This window comes from Glycine soja, chromosome 17, assembly GCF_004193775.1.
Source record: "Glycine soja cultivar W05 chromosome 17, ASM419377v2, whole genome shotgun sequence".
NCBI classification, from domain to species: Eukaryota; Viridiplantae; Streptophyta; class Magnoliopsida; order Fabales; family Fabaceae; genus Glycine; species Glycine soja.
The window spans coordinates 16,962,587-16,978,981 of NC_041018.1; positions in this window are offsets into that span (position 1 = coordinate 16,962,587).

Consider the following 16,395-nt stretch of genomic DNA (forward strand, 5'->3'; position numbering starts at 1 on the left):
TTTTTTTTTTTCTTTCTCCCATTCTTTGATTGGGAATTTTCTTTCTTTTCTTTTTGCTTTCTCCCACTCTTTGATTGGGAATTTCCTTTCTTTTCTTTTTTTGCTTTCTCTTTGATTGGAAATTTTCCTTCTCTTCCTTTTTGCTTCCGAGGGTAAGGATTATGGTGAGTCAGGATTTTGGCTCAAGGTTTGTAGAATGGCTAGACATGATACATGTCGGGGTTTGGTTTGGCTCAAGGATAAAAGGGATGCCTCACATTATTTCCATGACACAAATGCAAAAAATGATGATTTGGAAACTTTATGCAAAACTGGTCATGCATGCACCTATGCGGACACTCAAGTGTCAAATTTTTATGGTCATGTGATGCTAGGGCTCAGGATTCATTTCCTCTATTTTAATCAACCCAATGTTTCCAAAATATATTCTTTTATCAATTTGTGCATTCATCCGAGTCCATTTCGGGCGTCCGGGGAAATTTCACAGCATTCACCCTTCAGGTGTAGACACATTTTCCAAAAATTGGTTATGATCAATGAATTTTTTCAAAGAAAAGTTGGAAATCGTCTCTTTTCAAAAGCATGTCGTTTTTTAGCTAGACAACTTATTTTCTCTTTTTCCACCTTTTTCCTTACTTGCCTTCTTCTTTTTTCTTATTTGCTCTCTTTTTCTTTACTTGCCCTCTTCTTTCCCTTTTGTTCTCTTTTCCATTTCATTTTCTTTTCTTTTCTATTTTTATTTTTATCATGATTTTTTTGTTTATTTTACATATATACTTTTGGACGATGTTCCTAAACGAAGAACTCTACACGGTTCCAGAATTTCAAACATCATCGATAGTAATGATATATAAATACTAACGCACCAATCTAAACAAAAATGTATGCGCTGTACAAATGACAATCGAAACAACAAAAACAAACATTAGTCTCTCAAGTCAAAACAATAACATAGAATAAAAATGACAAAAGAAATATGAAAGAAAACATGAATCTGAGGATCTCCCAGTCACGTGTCTCCACTCCCTCCCAAGAAGTCAAGCAAATCGGCCATCTCCTCATCCTCGTGGGCTTCTTCTCCATCGCCGGGAGCTTCTGGGGGTGCCTCTCCTGCTTGGGCCTCGGGCCAATCTCCGGGCCATGCTACCTCTGCCCTGAACTGGTCTGGAGTAGGGCATGAAAAAGAAGCGAAGCCCTGGCTCTGCATGCTAAGGCTCATCTGGTACAGACAGTCATGGGTCCGTACATGTGCTCGGTGGTTGGCCGCCTGCTGGCGAACCAAATGCCGTAAATACTGCTCTATGTCAAATGCCCCAGCCTGGCCAGCCTGACGAGGTGGTGGTGGCGCGCCTGCGGCCTGTGGAGCATCACCCTGAGCCTGTCTCTGGGTACAGTACTTCTCAATAAAAGCCCGGGTGATGGGCGGCCGAATCACCTTGGTAGGTGCAACGGGGACTACGAACGACTGGCAGAGTCCTGTGATCAGTGCGGGGAATCCCAGGGCCCTGTTGGACTTATCTGGGTCCAAAGGGTGCCTAGTGGGCGCCATACCTGCAAAAATATATATGGCATCAGCGATCAACTGAGCCACATGGATGCTCATCCATGTCAGGATGGCGTACACCAGCTGGCACTTAGGCATGGGGAGGTCGGAATTATGATCGGTGGGCAGGATGCTGCTGAGGAGCAACGTCATCCATATCTGGGTCAGGGTGGTCATATTGGTGCGCATGATTCGCACTCGCCTCCCTGCAGCAGTCCGGGCAAAATCCTGCCCCGGTATACATAGCAGCTGGGCGATGGCCTCCTCATCGAACCCATCAGACCGGTTCCTCCTCTGGCCATACTCGCATTCCTGGCCCTCTTCCAATACCATCGGATATCCTAGGAGTTGGCTGATAGCGTCGGCATCGAACGGGATCCACTGACCCCTAACCCAGGATCTCATGTCACGCACGCCCTCCTCTGTTGGCTAAGCATTGGCATAAAACTCAAGGACTATTTCTGGATCAAACTTGGCCATGGGAGTAACTAGTGGTGCCCACCGCCGGCGCCCTATTTCCTCCTGGAAATCAGTATACTCGTCGTCCCTGAGCTGGACGCGTCGCTCCCGGAGAAATGACCATCCCTTGATGGCTTCGAAGCGTTGCTGGTGTACAACGCTCCTAAAGCGGTGACTGTCGTACTCCGAGGCGGAACTAGTTCCTTCGGCCGCCTTGTCCTTCCTGGACCTCTTTGAGGCAAGCTTCCTCGAGGCCATTCCTGCGAAGGCAAACATTTGGAAAGTTAGTTTTACCAGTGGGACATTACTCTTAAAGCAAAAATGGCATATAACCTCCTCCCATAAATACAAACATCAATGTAAATTTAGAGCAAGCTTATGCGCATATTTCCTTACAAACGTTCTCTTGCACAAGACATTCTATTAACCGAAAAAAATGCACCCATATACAATCAAGGCAGCTTCGTTACCTAGATTATTTACACGTACTTCCAAGGTGTATTTGTTACTTACATCACACACATCTCCTTGGCTAAATTCACATACATGCATACTCAAAGCATTTTGGGGTACCAAAAATTGCACATGTGCACATCTTGGTATTTCTAATACCTATACATACACAAACTTCATGATGAATCTTGACTATCTACACAATAAGGTGCTACATTTCATGCACTTTTCAAGTTTTTTGCTACCTAAAGCCGCATGCAAATTCAAGTATATTTTCCTTTGCTGACTAAAATTGTATTCAAATTAAAAGGTATACATTTTTTGGTAATGTATCTTCTTTACATAACATGCAACATATTTATGTATATTTTTTTTGCGAGACATTTTGACTACCAAAAATTATATGTACATACATCCAAGTATTTTGCTATCATACCCAAAGTGTAAATTGCCAAAGGTATTTTGCTACCTATTCTAAACCTACACATTTATGATGAGCAAAATTCCTAACCATCTAGGCATAGGGAAAATATTGTAGCGTGGCCCATAGCTGATTGCTGGCCAAAAAAGGGTAACTTTACCCAATATGCACCTCCTTTTGTGCTCTTTTTGCATAAAATTTCAGTTTCTAGGACTAGGATATATGTGGGGCGATTACTCTAGCCTTTTTCGGGAATGAATACATATTCCAAAAAAATAGAAAATATGCACAAACCAAAACACCCCATGGGTTGTCTCCTTACAAAAGTCACGCGCTAATGCCATTGAGGCATTTCACCGAACACTTGGTGGGCGCGCGTTTAGGCATCAATAGCAAGAGAATGGGGACAATGTGGCACGTCCTATTGCTTCAAAATGCATTATAGGCCTAGGGCCATCTCATACCAACCCCTAATTCAACCTAATCAAGCAAGAAAACAAACCAAAATCGCCCCATATATTTGAGCACACTCCCACAATTTAGAGCACCAAAAGGAGATCAAAATACACCAATGAAAAGCTAGAAAGCTTAGGGATGGAACACTTACTTGTTGGTGATGAACAAAAGCGCAAAACGGAATAAAAAAAAAGCGAAAAAGGATGACCCTAGGGCTGCAAACTCGTCAATCCCGTGGGTATGGCTTTGAAAAGGGGGGGAAAAGAAGTTTTTGAATGTAAAACGCCCCCCCTTTCGTCATTCTTATAATTTGGTGCAGGGGTGGCTCGCCCAGGCGAGCCCAGCTCGCCCAGGCGAGCTAACCTGCACTTTTTTTTTTTTTTTTTTTTTTTGAGGGGAACATTAACCATGTCCCCTCCCTTCTCATGGATTAGCATCTTGCCTAACTTGAACTTACTTAGGTTAGAATTAGGCGCTGATTACTTATTTTATTATTATTTTTTCCTTTTTAAAACAAACAAAAAGTAAAAGAAAGCCGCAAAATACAAAGGATACGGGGCTGCCTTGCAGCGACATTCTCTGCTTACCTCGCGCAGTGACCCCAACCCTACTTGCATCCGTCCTTAAGCACCTGCAAGTAATAAACAACCAGGTATGGCCAATCTTGACAGCGTCATTATCTTACCTTGATTGGTTCCTGCCGCTCATGTTTTGTCTCTACCCCAGAAGGTAGCCCAAGATGATCCTGCCCCTGTTTTACCACAACAATATACATGCGTATGCGTATGCGTATGCATGAATGTTTTCAAACGCAGGAAATTTAGGGAAAGTTGGTTCATGTTCAATTCTAATTAAGCGCTTGGGGGATCCCATGAACTGAGTGGAAGGGCTCAGGTGATCACAGATTAACGCAAGGTGTGAAACTAACGTGAGGACTAAAAGCCTCGAATCCACGTTCATTTCTTTGAAAGATTGTAACGAGCGATACAACAGACAGGAAATCCCTGGGGGAAATCCAGAAAACGCATAAAGATAAAGAACATGCAGCGACATCCTTAATTGCCCCAGCTTCTAAGCATAATATTGTTTGACGACATCAGAGTTCACGGGTGAAGGTAGCTCTTCGCCATCCATGTTGGTAAGCACCAGGGCTCCTCCGGAAAAAACCCTCTTCACAACAAAAGGCCCTTCGTAGTTCGGGGCCCATTTCCCTCGATGGTCCTTGACAGCATGGGACATTTTCTTTAGCACAAGGTCTCCCTCATGGAACTTGCGTAAGCGTACCTTCTTGTCGAATGCACTCTTCATTCTTTGCTGGTATAAACGCCCATGACTCATGGCCGTTAAGCGCTTACCCTCAATGAGGTTGAGCTGATCGTAGCGTGTTTGAGCCCACTCTGATTCCTTTAATCCGGATTCTGCCAAGATCCTTAATGACGGGACTTCTACCTCAAACGGTAACACCGCCTCCATCCCATATACCAATGAGAACGGCGTTGCCCCAGTTGACGTTCGCACTGAAGTCCGGTAACCGTGTAACGCGAATGGGAGCATTTCGTGCCAATCCTTGTATGACACGGTCATCTTTTGGATAATCTTTTTGATATTCTTATTGGCTGCTTCCACGGCTCCATTCATCTTTGGCCGGTAGGGTGTGGAGTTGTGATGCTGGATTTTAAACTCCTCGCACATTTCCCCCATCATCTTGTTATTCAGGTTGGTGCCGTTGTCCGTGATAATCTTCCTTGGCAAACCATATCGGCAGATGATCTCCTTCTTAATGAACCTGACCACCACATTCCTCGTGACATTGGTATATGAAGCCACCTCGACCCACTTGGTGAAATAATCTATCGCTACGAGGATGAAGCGATGACCATTCGAGGCCTTGGGCTCAATGGCCCCGATGACATCTATTCCCCACATGGAGAAAGGCCAAGGGGCGGACATGACATTCAGAGGATGTGGTGGGGCATTGACATTATCTGCGAATGCTTGACATTTGTGGCACTTCCTCACATGGACACAACAATCACTTTCCATGGTAAGCCAGTAATAACCTGCTCTTAAGATCTTCCTGGCCATAGCATGCCCGTTGGCGTGCGTTCCAAACGAACCCTCATGGACTTCCTCGATCATGTGATTTGCCTCCTTGGCATCCACACATCGCAGGAGTGTCATGTCGTGATTTCTCTTATACAGTGTGCCTCCGCTCATGAAGAAACTGGCTGCCAACCTCCTCAATGTCCTTTTATCGTTGTCGGCAATCTCTGGCGGGTATTCTTTGCTTACAACATATCGCTTGATGTCGTAATACCAAGGCTTTCTGTCCCGTTCCTCTTCCACTTGGCAACAATGTGCGAGTTTGCCACGACACTGAAATTCAATGTAGGGTAGGTCCCCGTGCGGTGTTAGCTGGAACATAGATGCCAACGTAGCAAGTGCATCCGCCATTTGATTTTCCTCGCGGGGAACATGATGGAAGGAGATCTCATCGAAAGTCTTAGCCAATTCCTTGATGTAGGCTTTGTAGGGTATCAGCTTGGGATCTCTAGTTTCCCATTCCCCTCTCAGCTGATGGATTACCAACGCTGAGTCGCCGTACACCTTGAGTAGTTTGACATTGGAGTCAATTGCTGCCTGGACGGCTAGGGCACATGCTTCATATTCGGCCATGTTGTTGGTGCAGTCGAATCCTAGCCTGGCTGTGAAAGGTACACATTGATTGTCCGGAGAGATCAACACTGCCCCAACGCCATGACCTAGAATGTTTGACGCTCCGTCAAACCATACAGTCCATTTGTCCCGATCTTCGTCCAACTTTTCCTCGAACAAGGCCATGATGTCCTCATCCGGGAATTCCGGATGCATGGGCTGGTAGTCGTTAAGAGGCTGTTGAGCCAAATAATCTGCCAAAGCGCTTCCTTTTATCGCCTTTTGGGTGACGTAGACTATATCAAACTCAGATAGCAAGACTTGCCACCGGGCGATTCGTCCTGTGAGAGCTGGCTTTTCAAAGATGTACTTGACCGGGTCCATTTTGGATATCAACCAGGTAGTATGGCTCAGCATGTACTGCCTTAAGCGATGGGACGCCCATACTAAAGCACAACACGTTCTTTCGAGCAAGGAGTAATTCATCTCACAGGTCGTAAACTTCTTACTTAGGTAGTAAACAGCGCGCTCTTTCTTCCCGGATTCGTCATGTTGCCCCAGCATACACCCCATTGATTCGTCCAAGATTGTCATGTACAAAATGAGAGGCCTTCCCGGTACTGGTGGCATAAGCACGGGAGGACTCATTAAGCACTTTTTGATCCTTCCAAAAGCCTCTTGGCAATCCTCATTCCACCGATCAGTTTGGTTTTTGCGCAAGAGTTTAAACAACGGCTCACAAATGGCGGTGAGCTGCGATATGAATCTGGCAATATAATTCAGGCGCCCCAGGAACCCTCGGACTTGCCTCTCTGTACAGGGTTCCGGCATCTCAAGGATAGCCTTCACTTTTTCGGGGTCTACCTCTATCCCTTTCTGGCTTACAACGAAACCAAGCAATTTCCCTGATTTGACCCCAAAGGTACACTTAGCGGGGTTCAACCTTAATTGATATTTCTTAAGCCTTTCGAACAATTTCCGCAGGTTGACAAGGTGTTCTTCCTCGGATTTAGATTTAGCAATTATGTCGTCCACGTAGACCTCGATCTCTTGATGCATCATATCATGGAACAAAGCTACCATGGCCCGTTGATAAGTTGCCCCGGCATTCTTGAGTCCAAAGGACATCACCTTGTAACAGAACGTTCCCCACAGGGTGACGAAAGTAGTCTTTTCCATATCCTCGGGCGCCATCTTTATCTGATTGTAACCAGAGAAACCGTCCATGAAGGAAAATAAAGCGAAATTGGCCGTGTTATCTACGAGGATATCGATGTGTGGTAAAGGAAAATTGTCCTTGGGACTGGCCCGATTCAGGTCCCGATAATCTACACACATTCGTACTTTCCCATCTTTTTTAGGAACTGGTACGATGTTGGCCACCCATTCTGGATACCGAGCGACGGCCAGAAATCCAGCGTCAAATTGCTTCTTCACTTCTTCTTTTATCTTCAAGGATGTTTCGGGCTTCATCCTCCTTAGTTTCTGTTTTACCGGGGAACACCCGGGATTTAGAGGTAATCGGTGCTGCACAATGTCAGAACTCAAACCGGGCATATCTTGGTATGACCAAGCAAAGATGTCTTGGTAGTCTTTTAGCAGGATTATTAATTCTTCACGGATAGGTGCGGTAATGCCTGTACCTATCTTTACTTCCCTCTTTCCACTGCCAATTCCTAAGTCTACTAGCTCTGTTTCTTCTTGATGAGGCCCCATTTCTTGGTCCTCATGGGCGACCATTCTTTCTAGTTCCGAAGGAAGTCCCACATCCTCATCTCCTTCATCTTCCGTTTGATTCATCTCTTGCTCGAAGTCGATAGACGGGTCCCAGGTATTAGTACCTTCGGGGGACTCGTCATCGGATCTGCCGTTTCAGAAAAAGAAGTAAACATGCAAATGAATGAGAATGGGTAGAGACCAGGAACAGATGAAGCAAGATCCTTGTATTATAAATTCAAAAACAAAAGACGCAAAGCCTTAACAAAAGGAAAAAACTCTAAAGCCTAGGCCCAACTATAGAGCTTTTAAAACCGTAAAGGTTTACATTATGCTTGTTGCGTAAATGCCGGGGCGTTCCTCCACTCGCCAATTTCCCAGCTGGAAATCAGGAGGGCATGGTCGTACCAAATCCAAAGTACTCGGAATATCATCTTCGCATATCGCGAACGCTTGACCTTTGTCTCCCGAACCCGCGCTTATAAAGCTTCTACTTATGTGGCAGGGCGGGCTTCCTTCACCTTCTTGTCTCCAACGCGAACTTTGACCATTGTTCTTCCTTCCCGCGATGCTTCTTTTCATGTCTGCCTGAGTGGGCTTATAGCCTAAACCGTACTTCCCACGATTACCTTGGGCATTTATCAGTCTAGTTATGTCGCCGTTGTTTTTTTCTAAACCCATCCCGGGCTCATAACCGTTCCCCAACATAACTCGGGCCATCATTACCGCTGCATCGGACAGACTAGGCTGCCCAAAGAGGGAGTCCACGGAGGAAATGCTGACCACCTCAAAAGACTGGAAAGCAGTTTCTAACGATTCTTCTGCGGCTTCCACATAAGGCATGGAGGATGGGCAGCTTACCAAGATATCTTCCTCGCCTGACACGATGACCAAGTGCCCCTCTACTACGAATTTCAGCTTTTGGTGGAGCGTAGAAGGCACGACTCCCACTGAGTGGATCCACGGACGCCCCAACAGGCAGCTGTAGGGGGGGTTAATATCCATTATTTGGAAGGTGACTTGACAGGTGTGAGGGCCTATTTGTACTGGGAGATCGATCTCTCCCCTAACCTCTCGGCGAGTCCCGTCGAAGGCCCGAACCACCATTGAACTTGGTTTTAAGTGGGAAACATTGAATGGTAGCTTCTCCAAAGTGCTCTTAGGCATCACGTTTAAACTGGAACCATTATCGATGAGTACCTTGGCTACGATATGGTCCATACACTTGACTGACACGTGTAAAGCCTTATTATGCCCTCTCCCCTCGGCGGGGATTTCTTCTTCGGCGAAGGCAAGATAGTTGTTGGCAGTGATATTGTTGACCAGCCCTCCGAAACCTTCTATCGAGATATCTTGGGCCACGTGAGCCTCATTCAGCACTTTTACTAGCAGAGCCCGATGAGGCTCGGAGCTCATAAGTAACTCCAGCAGCGAGACCCTAGCCGGGGTTTTGTTGAGCTGTTCGATAACCTTGAATTCGCTCTGCTGAATTATGCGAAGGAACTCGCTGGCTTCCTCTAGCGACACCTCCTTTCTACCATCCTTTTTCTCTGGGGGCCCCTTTGCTGGAATATCTTTATTCGAAGCGTGGGGTGCTTCGCCATCTTGTTCCTCCACCACTTTTCCTTTTCCTTTGACGTCGGCGGGTTGGACTGGTAGGTCCGGAGGTGCGAACACACGACCACTACGGGTCACACCACTCAGCCCCGTGATATTTGTTACTCTAGCTGACAGCGAGCTGACGTCAGTGACTTCTTCCTTCTTCCCCGGAGGTGTATATCTCCACGGGACCGCGTGACTATTTTGGTACGGGAAAGGAACAGGTTTGGCCATTAAGGGGTGCCCGGGCTTTTGCGAGGCTGCACTTTTAGTGAAGTATATCACCAAGGGTTTGGGCTTCGCAACACCGCTCCCCTCCGTAGATTGCATGCATATATGCTGCTCTTCTTTTCCTTCAATGCCGACTTCTAGTCGACCTTGGTCTATCATCCGCTGTAACAATTCCTCTACTTCCAAACACGTCTCCATGTCATGCATCTCGCCGGAATGTAGCAGACAGGAATCCTCCTTACACCCACTATGGGGAATTACACCTCCCTTTTGTAGGGCCTCAAAGATAAACCTCCTAGGGGTTGCCACATCCCTTAAAGGTTTAGACCTGTGCGGCCTATCGGATTCAACTGCATTAACTGCTCCCCCTCCATGATTGGCGAGCGGGTTGGTCCTCACATTGGGCCGATCCTCTTGGAAAGTCAGCCATCCGGCATCCATTAAATGTTGGACCTTGTATTTAAGGGCCAAGCATTTTTCGACGGAATGCCCCGGGACACCCCCATGGTACTTGCAAGTTGCATTAGGGTCATACCACTTCGGGAAAGGGGGTTCGAGGACCCTTCCGGGAGTTACCACGGCCAAATGATTGGCGATGAGGGATGGTAGAAGATCTTCGTACGTCATTGGGAGCGGGGTGAATTCCGGCAATGGCCTCGGAGGGAAGTTCCTTGTCGTGTTGGAATTATCGGCCGATCGAGTCGTGTTCGGAGTTGGAACTTGGGGAGCTTCCCTCTGGGTGGGTGCCTTAGGCTGCACGGGTGTTGAACTAGAGGCGTTCCCAGCATGAGCCGAGAAGCTTGGGTGATGTTGCGCGTACTGATGGGTACCATGAGGTGTTTGCTGGGGTTTGACCCACGCGGGTGTTGAAGAGACGGCATGGGCATCTCCTTCCTTCCTTTTTGCCCCTGTCGCCCCGATTCTTTTGGCATTCACGTTTGTGGAGGAAACGTAATCAAACTTTCCTCTCTTCAATCCAACCTCGATTCTTTCCCCGGCAAACACCAGATCCGCAAAGCTGGACGGCATGTAACCCACTAGCTTCTCATAGTAGAACACTGGCAGAGTGTCTACCATCATGGTGATCATCTCTCTCTCAACCATGGGAGGAGCTACTTGTGCCGCCAAATCCCTCCATCGCTGTGCATATTCTTTAAAGGTTTCACCCTCTTTCTTAAACATATTCTGCAGTTGAGTACGGTCAGGAGCCATATCAGAATTGTACTGATACTGCCTTAGGAAGGCGGTAATCAGATCCTTCCAAGTACGGATACGGGAAGCTTCCAAATTAGTGTACCACACTACCGCAGCTCCGGCCAAGCTATCCTGAAAGAAGTGTATCAACAACTTTTCATCTTTAGAATGAGCGCCCATCTTACGGCAGTACATTTTGAGATGGTTTTTGGGACAAGTCGTCCCTTTATACTTGTCGAAGTCCGGCACTTTGAACTTCGGGGGAATAACAACATCGGGTACTAAGCAAAGATCCGTCATGTCTGCAAACGGATAGTCCCCAAACCCTTCCACAGCCCTCAATCTTTCCTAAAGGAGATCGAGCTTCCTCCTTTCTTCAGTTGCCGGGGGCGGCCCTTCCATGGACAAAACTATTGGCGATGCTGCGATGTTGGGTTGAGGCAACGTGCCTGGTGCCGGTCCTTCGGGGATCGGGGGATAAAACTCGACATCCCTCCGAGCATAATCTTGAGGGTCTTTATGGACTTCGTCGGGCTGCTGAGGAGGCTCTTTTTCATGGACGGGAGAAGCAATGTGGCCCGCATCTTCTTGCAAGATGGGTGGTGAATAGTTGGGCGGCAATCCATAAGGGTAAGCCGCTCGGTTGTATCCCAGGTGAGGGCTGCCATCGTGCCCCAGTGTGTCCCTTCCCCGTCCTACTATGTTTGAGGGAGGATGGTGCGTAGTTGCCAAGAGAGTCGGGTCTGCTTCGGCAGCCGAACTGACAGCGGCGGCGGTGGCCGCGTTCTTCTCCATGAGCTGCTTCATACCTAACATGGCCTCCATCATGGAGGCCATTTGTTCTTTCAGAGCCGACATGTCGGCTTTCATCTGTTCCAGCGTCTCCTCTTGATCACCCATCGTTCTAGATTTGGATCTAGTGCGATAGGGATCCCTTGCGGCGCGTTTAGTTATGGTGTTTTTCCCTAAAAAAACCAAACGTGAGGAGTGGGTAAAGAAAGAAAATGCATGCTAGAGATGAAATGTAGGAGTGATTTGATTTGCACAAGTTTTTTTTTGGAGTAAAACATGGGACCAACTCATTTTATTTCAAAAAGGAAGTCGTATCTAGTCAAGGTCTGAGAGACCATACAAGTTTCCTAACGATTTCTAATTATGTGGGCCATTAAGTCTATCATATGCTGACAATAGCCGAGAAGCCCATGAATCTCTTCGGGGGCGGAGTAGGTGTCTGCCATCGCCTTGGCCTTGGCTAACAATCGGGGAAGTTCTTGACTCCCGTTCAAGGTAAGAGCAAACCGATCCATCCACATGGTTGCCTCTTGGTGTAAAGAGTCGATCACCCTTCCTCTAGCCTCTTTTTCCGCATACACTTGGGCATACTCATCCGCGATTCTATGCTCGTGGGCTGTGGCTAGACCTAACTCTTCTTGGTACTTGGCGATGATAGCTAACATGTTGGTCTCTGTCTCGCATAAACGCTGAGACAAGCTTCTTTTGGACCTTGAACAAGCAATCAACTCCTCTTTCAGAACCATGCTATGTGCTCGCGACTGGTCCCTTTCTTCCCTTTGCAACTTGAGTTCACTATTGCTACCCCATAGAGCTCCGCGAAATTTGTTCCGGCTATACTCTTCCTTGCGAGCCCTCTTGGTCTCTTGTTCAAGGGCTCTTGCGGTAATTGCATTCTCTTCCCGTAACCCGGCACACTCCTTCCGAACGTGTGTAGCAGCCAACTTGAACTTCTCCTTGGCGAGTTTTGCCTTTCCTAACTCGCTTTTGAGAGCTTGGACTTCTTCGTCCTCTTCCGGTGCTTCAAAATTCTCTTCGCTGACGACTTTTAACTTGGCGAGCCAATCTAAACCTCGTATGCGAACTTTCAGCCATTCGTGGTACCCACCAATGATGCCATTACGAATGCCTCTAAGCTCTTGATCTTTCCTTAACGGGGTTTCCCATGCCTTATGGATTCTTTGTATAGTCTTGGAATTTTGTGCGCCGAGATCCCTCACCAGGAAAGGAGACATGCTTTCTTCCGTCGGTGCTCCCCTCATGGGGTACCCTAGTTGTCTTATAGCGAGCGTGGGATTGTAATTAATACAACCCCTCGTTCCTACCAGCGGAATGTTTGGGTATCTTCCACATGAGAAAAGGACTCCTTCTTTTCCTTCCTTCCATCGGGGGAACCAACTGATTGTTCTACCTCCTATCCCGGCCAAGAGCTGGTCCCAATCTATTCTCCTCTTTTCAGTACACGAGCGATGGCTCAGGAGCGGACATGGATGTCTTGTGTCTTGTTGGAACAAATGGGAAACCAACCAAACACAGAGGGCGGGTAAGCAACAGATGATCCGTGCGCTACTCTTTTCGCACCTTCGGTCAAATGTGTCAAATAGATCTGCCAAGACAGCTACCACCGGACTCTCCTTGCTATGGTGGTAGGCAAGGAAAGCGTCGATTGCTGCTAGGTCTACCAAACCATCCACGTTTGGAAAGAGGACGACCCCAAAAATTAGCAAAGCTAACACATCCATAAACGGGACCCAGTCTCCTTGATTGGCCATACCCCTCGCCTTGTCTTCTAGGTACTTCTGTGGTAGGCCCGCTATGCCGTTCCGAGTCTGTTTTATGCGGTCCAAACCTCTTGCTGAATCCTTGACCACAGTTGCAATTCTGCTCAAAGAGGGGAGACATCCGGAGGAAAGATATGGTTTTCTTTCCCCGAGAGGACATCCTAGAATTTCCTCAAATTCTTCAATGGTTGGTACTAATTGGAAGTCCCCGAATGTGAAGCATCTCAAAGGCTGGTCGTAGTATTGGGTAAGTGATGCAATGGCTTCTATGGACACCTCTGCTATGGTCAACTCTAAGATCTTTCCGTAAGTCTTGCGGAAGGCTTGCATTTGGAGGGGTTCCATCAACCGCCCTAATTCCTTGATGCTGGTGGTATCTAGGCTTTTGACCTTGACTTGGTAGAACCTCTTGCCGGTTTGATTTGTTCCCATGCTTACTAAAGTGAGACAAAAGCTGGTGCAAATCAAAACTCCGATATCTCATGGGTGGGATGGATGAATGCATGATGGAATGCATATGACACAGATGCAATCTAGGAATGCGGGGGGGTCCGGGGAATTTGTCCCCTTCTTAGATACGACGTCTAGGGGTAGCGAAATGCCCCAACGCCCGTTTTTCAGAAGGCGACACGGACCCTCCGTTGGTTTGTTTACAGTAGGGATCAAGACAGAACCCATATGCAATGCCTATGCAAAAGACACAATGCGGGAATGTGCACAGTAAGACAATATTTACCGAACATAAGAAAAAGGGTATATGATACTCATGCATGGCAGTGTGAAGAATGGCACGCAGCGTGTTTGCTTCGTGCCCCTATTTAAGGGACCTATAAGGGAGAGAACTAACTAGGCTTTTAGCAATAATCCCCAAGGTAGTTATATCTCTCTTGATGGTTTCTAGAGGTATCATCCCCTTTGAAGAACATATTGTAGCAGTAGGGACTACTAGCAACAATAGGTTTCCAAAGAGAAAAGCTCTAGATGAGGGTTCACTGTAATCAAGCAAGTCGGAGACCTAGCATGATCACAGATTCACCTCCACTCCTTATGCTCCCATGAACCCGGGTATAGGGCCCTTTTTCACTCACAGTGTGTGCAAATAGTGTTGGTGTTTGTGTGCATCAAATGAATAAATATTTACTTCATGCATATATTTAAAACGCACTAAAAGCAACAAAGAGTTTATATACACAAGAACATAATGAAAGGAAACCAACAAAGGGGTAAGTCACGGTAAAACATTGCACAAAATTAAATGGCCTAACTCTCTAAAAACAGTCCCCAGTGGAGTCGCCAACTGTCGCAACCTACCCTTCGGCGGGAGGGCGACGCGAGACTCGCGGGATGCGTGTTCCACGAAAGGAATACGCGCGGAGTCGCCACCAACGTTTATTTGAGGAAAACGTCGGAAAAACCGGAAAAGACGCGATCTACGAACTTTTAAGTGAAAGGTTCGGGAGTTGTATTTACGCACGGGGAATGTATTAGCACCCCACACGTCCGCCCCAAGGGACGGCAGCCTTTAATCGAATGTGCAAAACATGACTTTGATTTTTACGTTCCTTTTTATGTCCTTATATCCTTTTATACCCTTTTTATATTTTTCCCCTTTTTTGTGGTCGACAAGGGTGTTTCCCTTTGCTCCTACGTATTCCTCAATTTGGGATGAGAAAATCAGACCTACGTAGTTCTTTTTTAATCAAGTGATTCTTTTTACTTAAGTGGTGATCATTTTAAGGCGTTGGACCTAAAAATGATCCATTTTACTTAGTGAGAAATTGAGATGACAAACTTCAAAAGCCTATTTTTGTGGACGAGCTTGACTAGGCGAATTGATTTTAGCCTTTAGTTTCACTTTAGTTATTAATCAATTCGATTAAGAATTAGAAATCCCAAAGAGAAAACGTCCGATTGATTTTCCGCTTTATTTTACTAAAAGATGTCTTTTTGATTATTATATTATTTTTTTCACCTCTTTTTGATTTCCAACGTGGTTACGGCACGACCGAACGGTCGGAATTTATTTTAACCGAAGTTAATGGATAATACAATTCAAACGTTCGGTGGAAATTTATTTTATTTTTAAGTTAAGCGAGAAATGACTTAAGTAAAATGGCTTAAGCACGTCAACAGGGGGTATAAAAAGTAAACAAAACGAGAATAAAAATGCACGAAACACAATGTGGACCACTACGGGTACATAGAATGAATCGAAAAGCTTGGTTCGAGGTACTTACCCGTTGAAGATCGAAGAACGATGAAGAACGAATGAAGAACGTCGAAGAACGGTTGAAACCTTTGCGAGATTCCTCACGGAAAACGTTACGGAAACGTTTCGGAAGCGCCTCGGCTTAGATTTTCTTCACGGAAACAATTTTTCCAAGCAAATTCGAAAGAGAGAGAACTGCCTAAGGGGCTGAACCCCTTCCTTCTTCACTTCCTCCCCTATTTATAGCAAAATAGGGGAGGTGGTTGCCGCCCAGCTCGCCCAGGCGAGCAGGGTTGCTTCCTCCAGAAGCAACCGCCTTCTGGAGGAATATTCCGGAGGGCCCAAGTGGGCCTGGGTGCTATTTGCACCCCCATTTTTACTAAGTACACCCCCCTCTGCTGTTTTTTGGTGATTCTTTTTTCGTAAAGTTACGGAAACTTACGAATTTCGTAACGATACTTGTTTTCTTTCCGTAATGTTACGGAACCTTGCGGATTACATAATCATCCCCTTTTTGACTTACGGAATGTTACGGAACCTCACTTATTATGGCAACGATGCTTCCATTTGATTTCCGGTGTGTCACGGAAACTTACGGATTGTGCATCAATATTTTTTTGGTTTTTCGGCATGTCCTGGAATTTCACAAATTGCCTAATGATGGGTGCCAAGCACTCACGAGGACCAAAGAATGGTCGCACGTCATCGAGCAAAGGTCCCCGGACGAAATTAGGGTATGACAGTTGCCCCTCTTTACTTGTCTTTTATTGGAGATAAAAGGAAAGTAAAGATAAGACACTAATTTCGTTCCTCTCGATTTGGCAAGAGTCGCGGGTGACCATAAAATCTCCACATGCAAATGACTTGTTGTTCCCAAATTTCACAA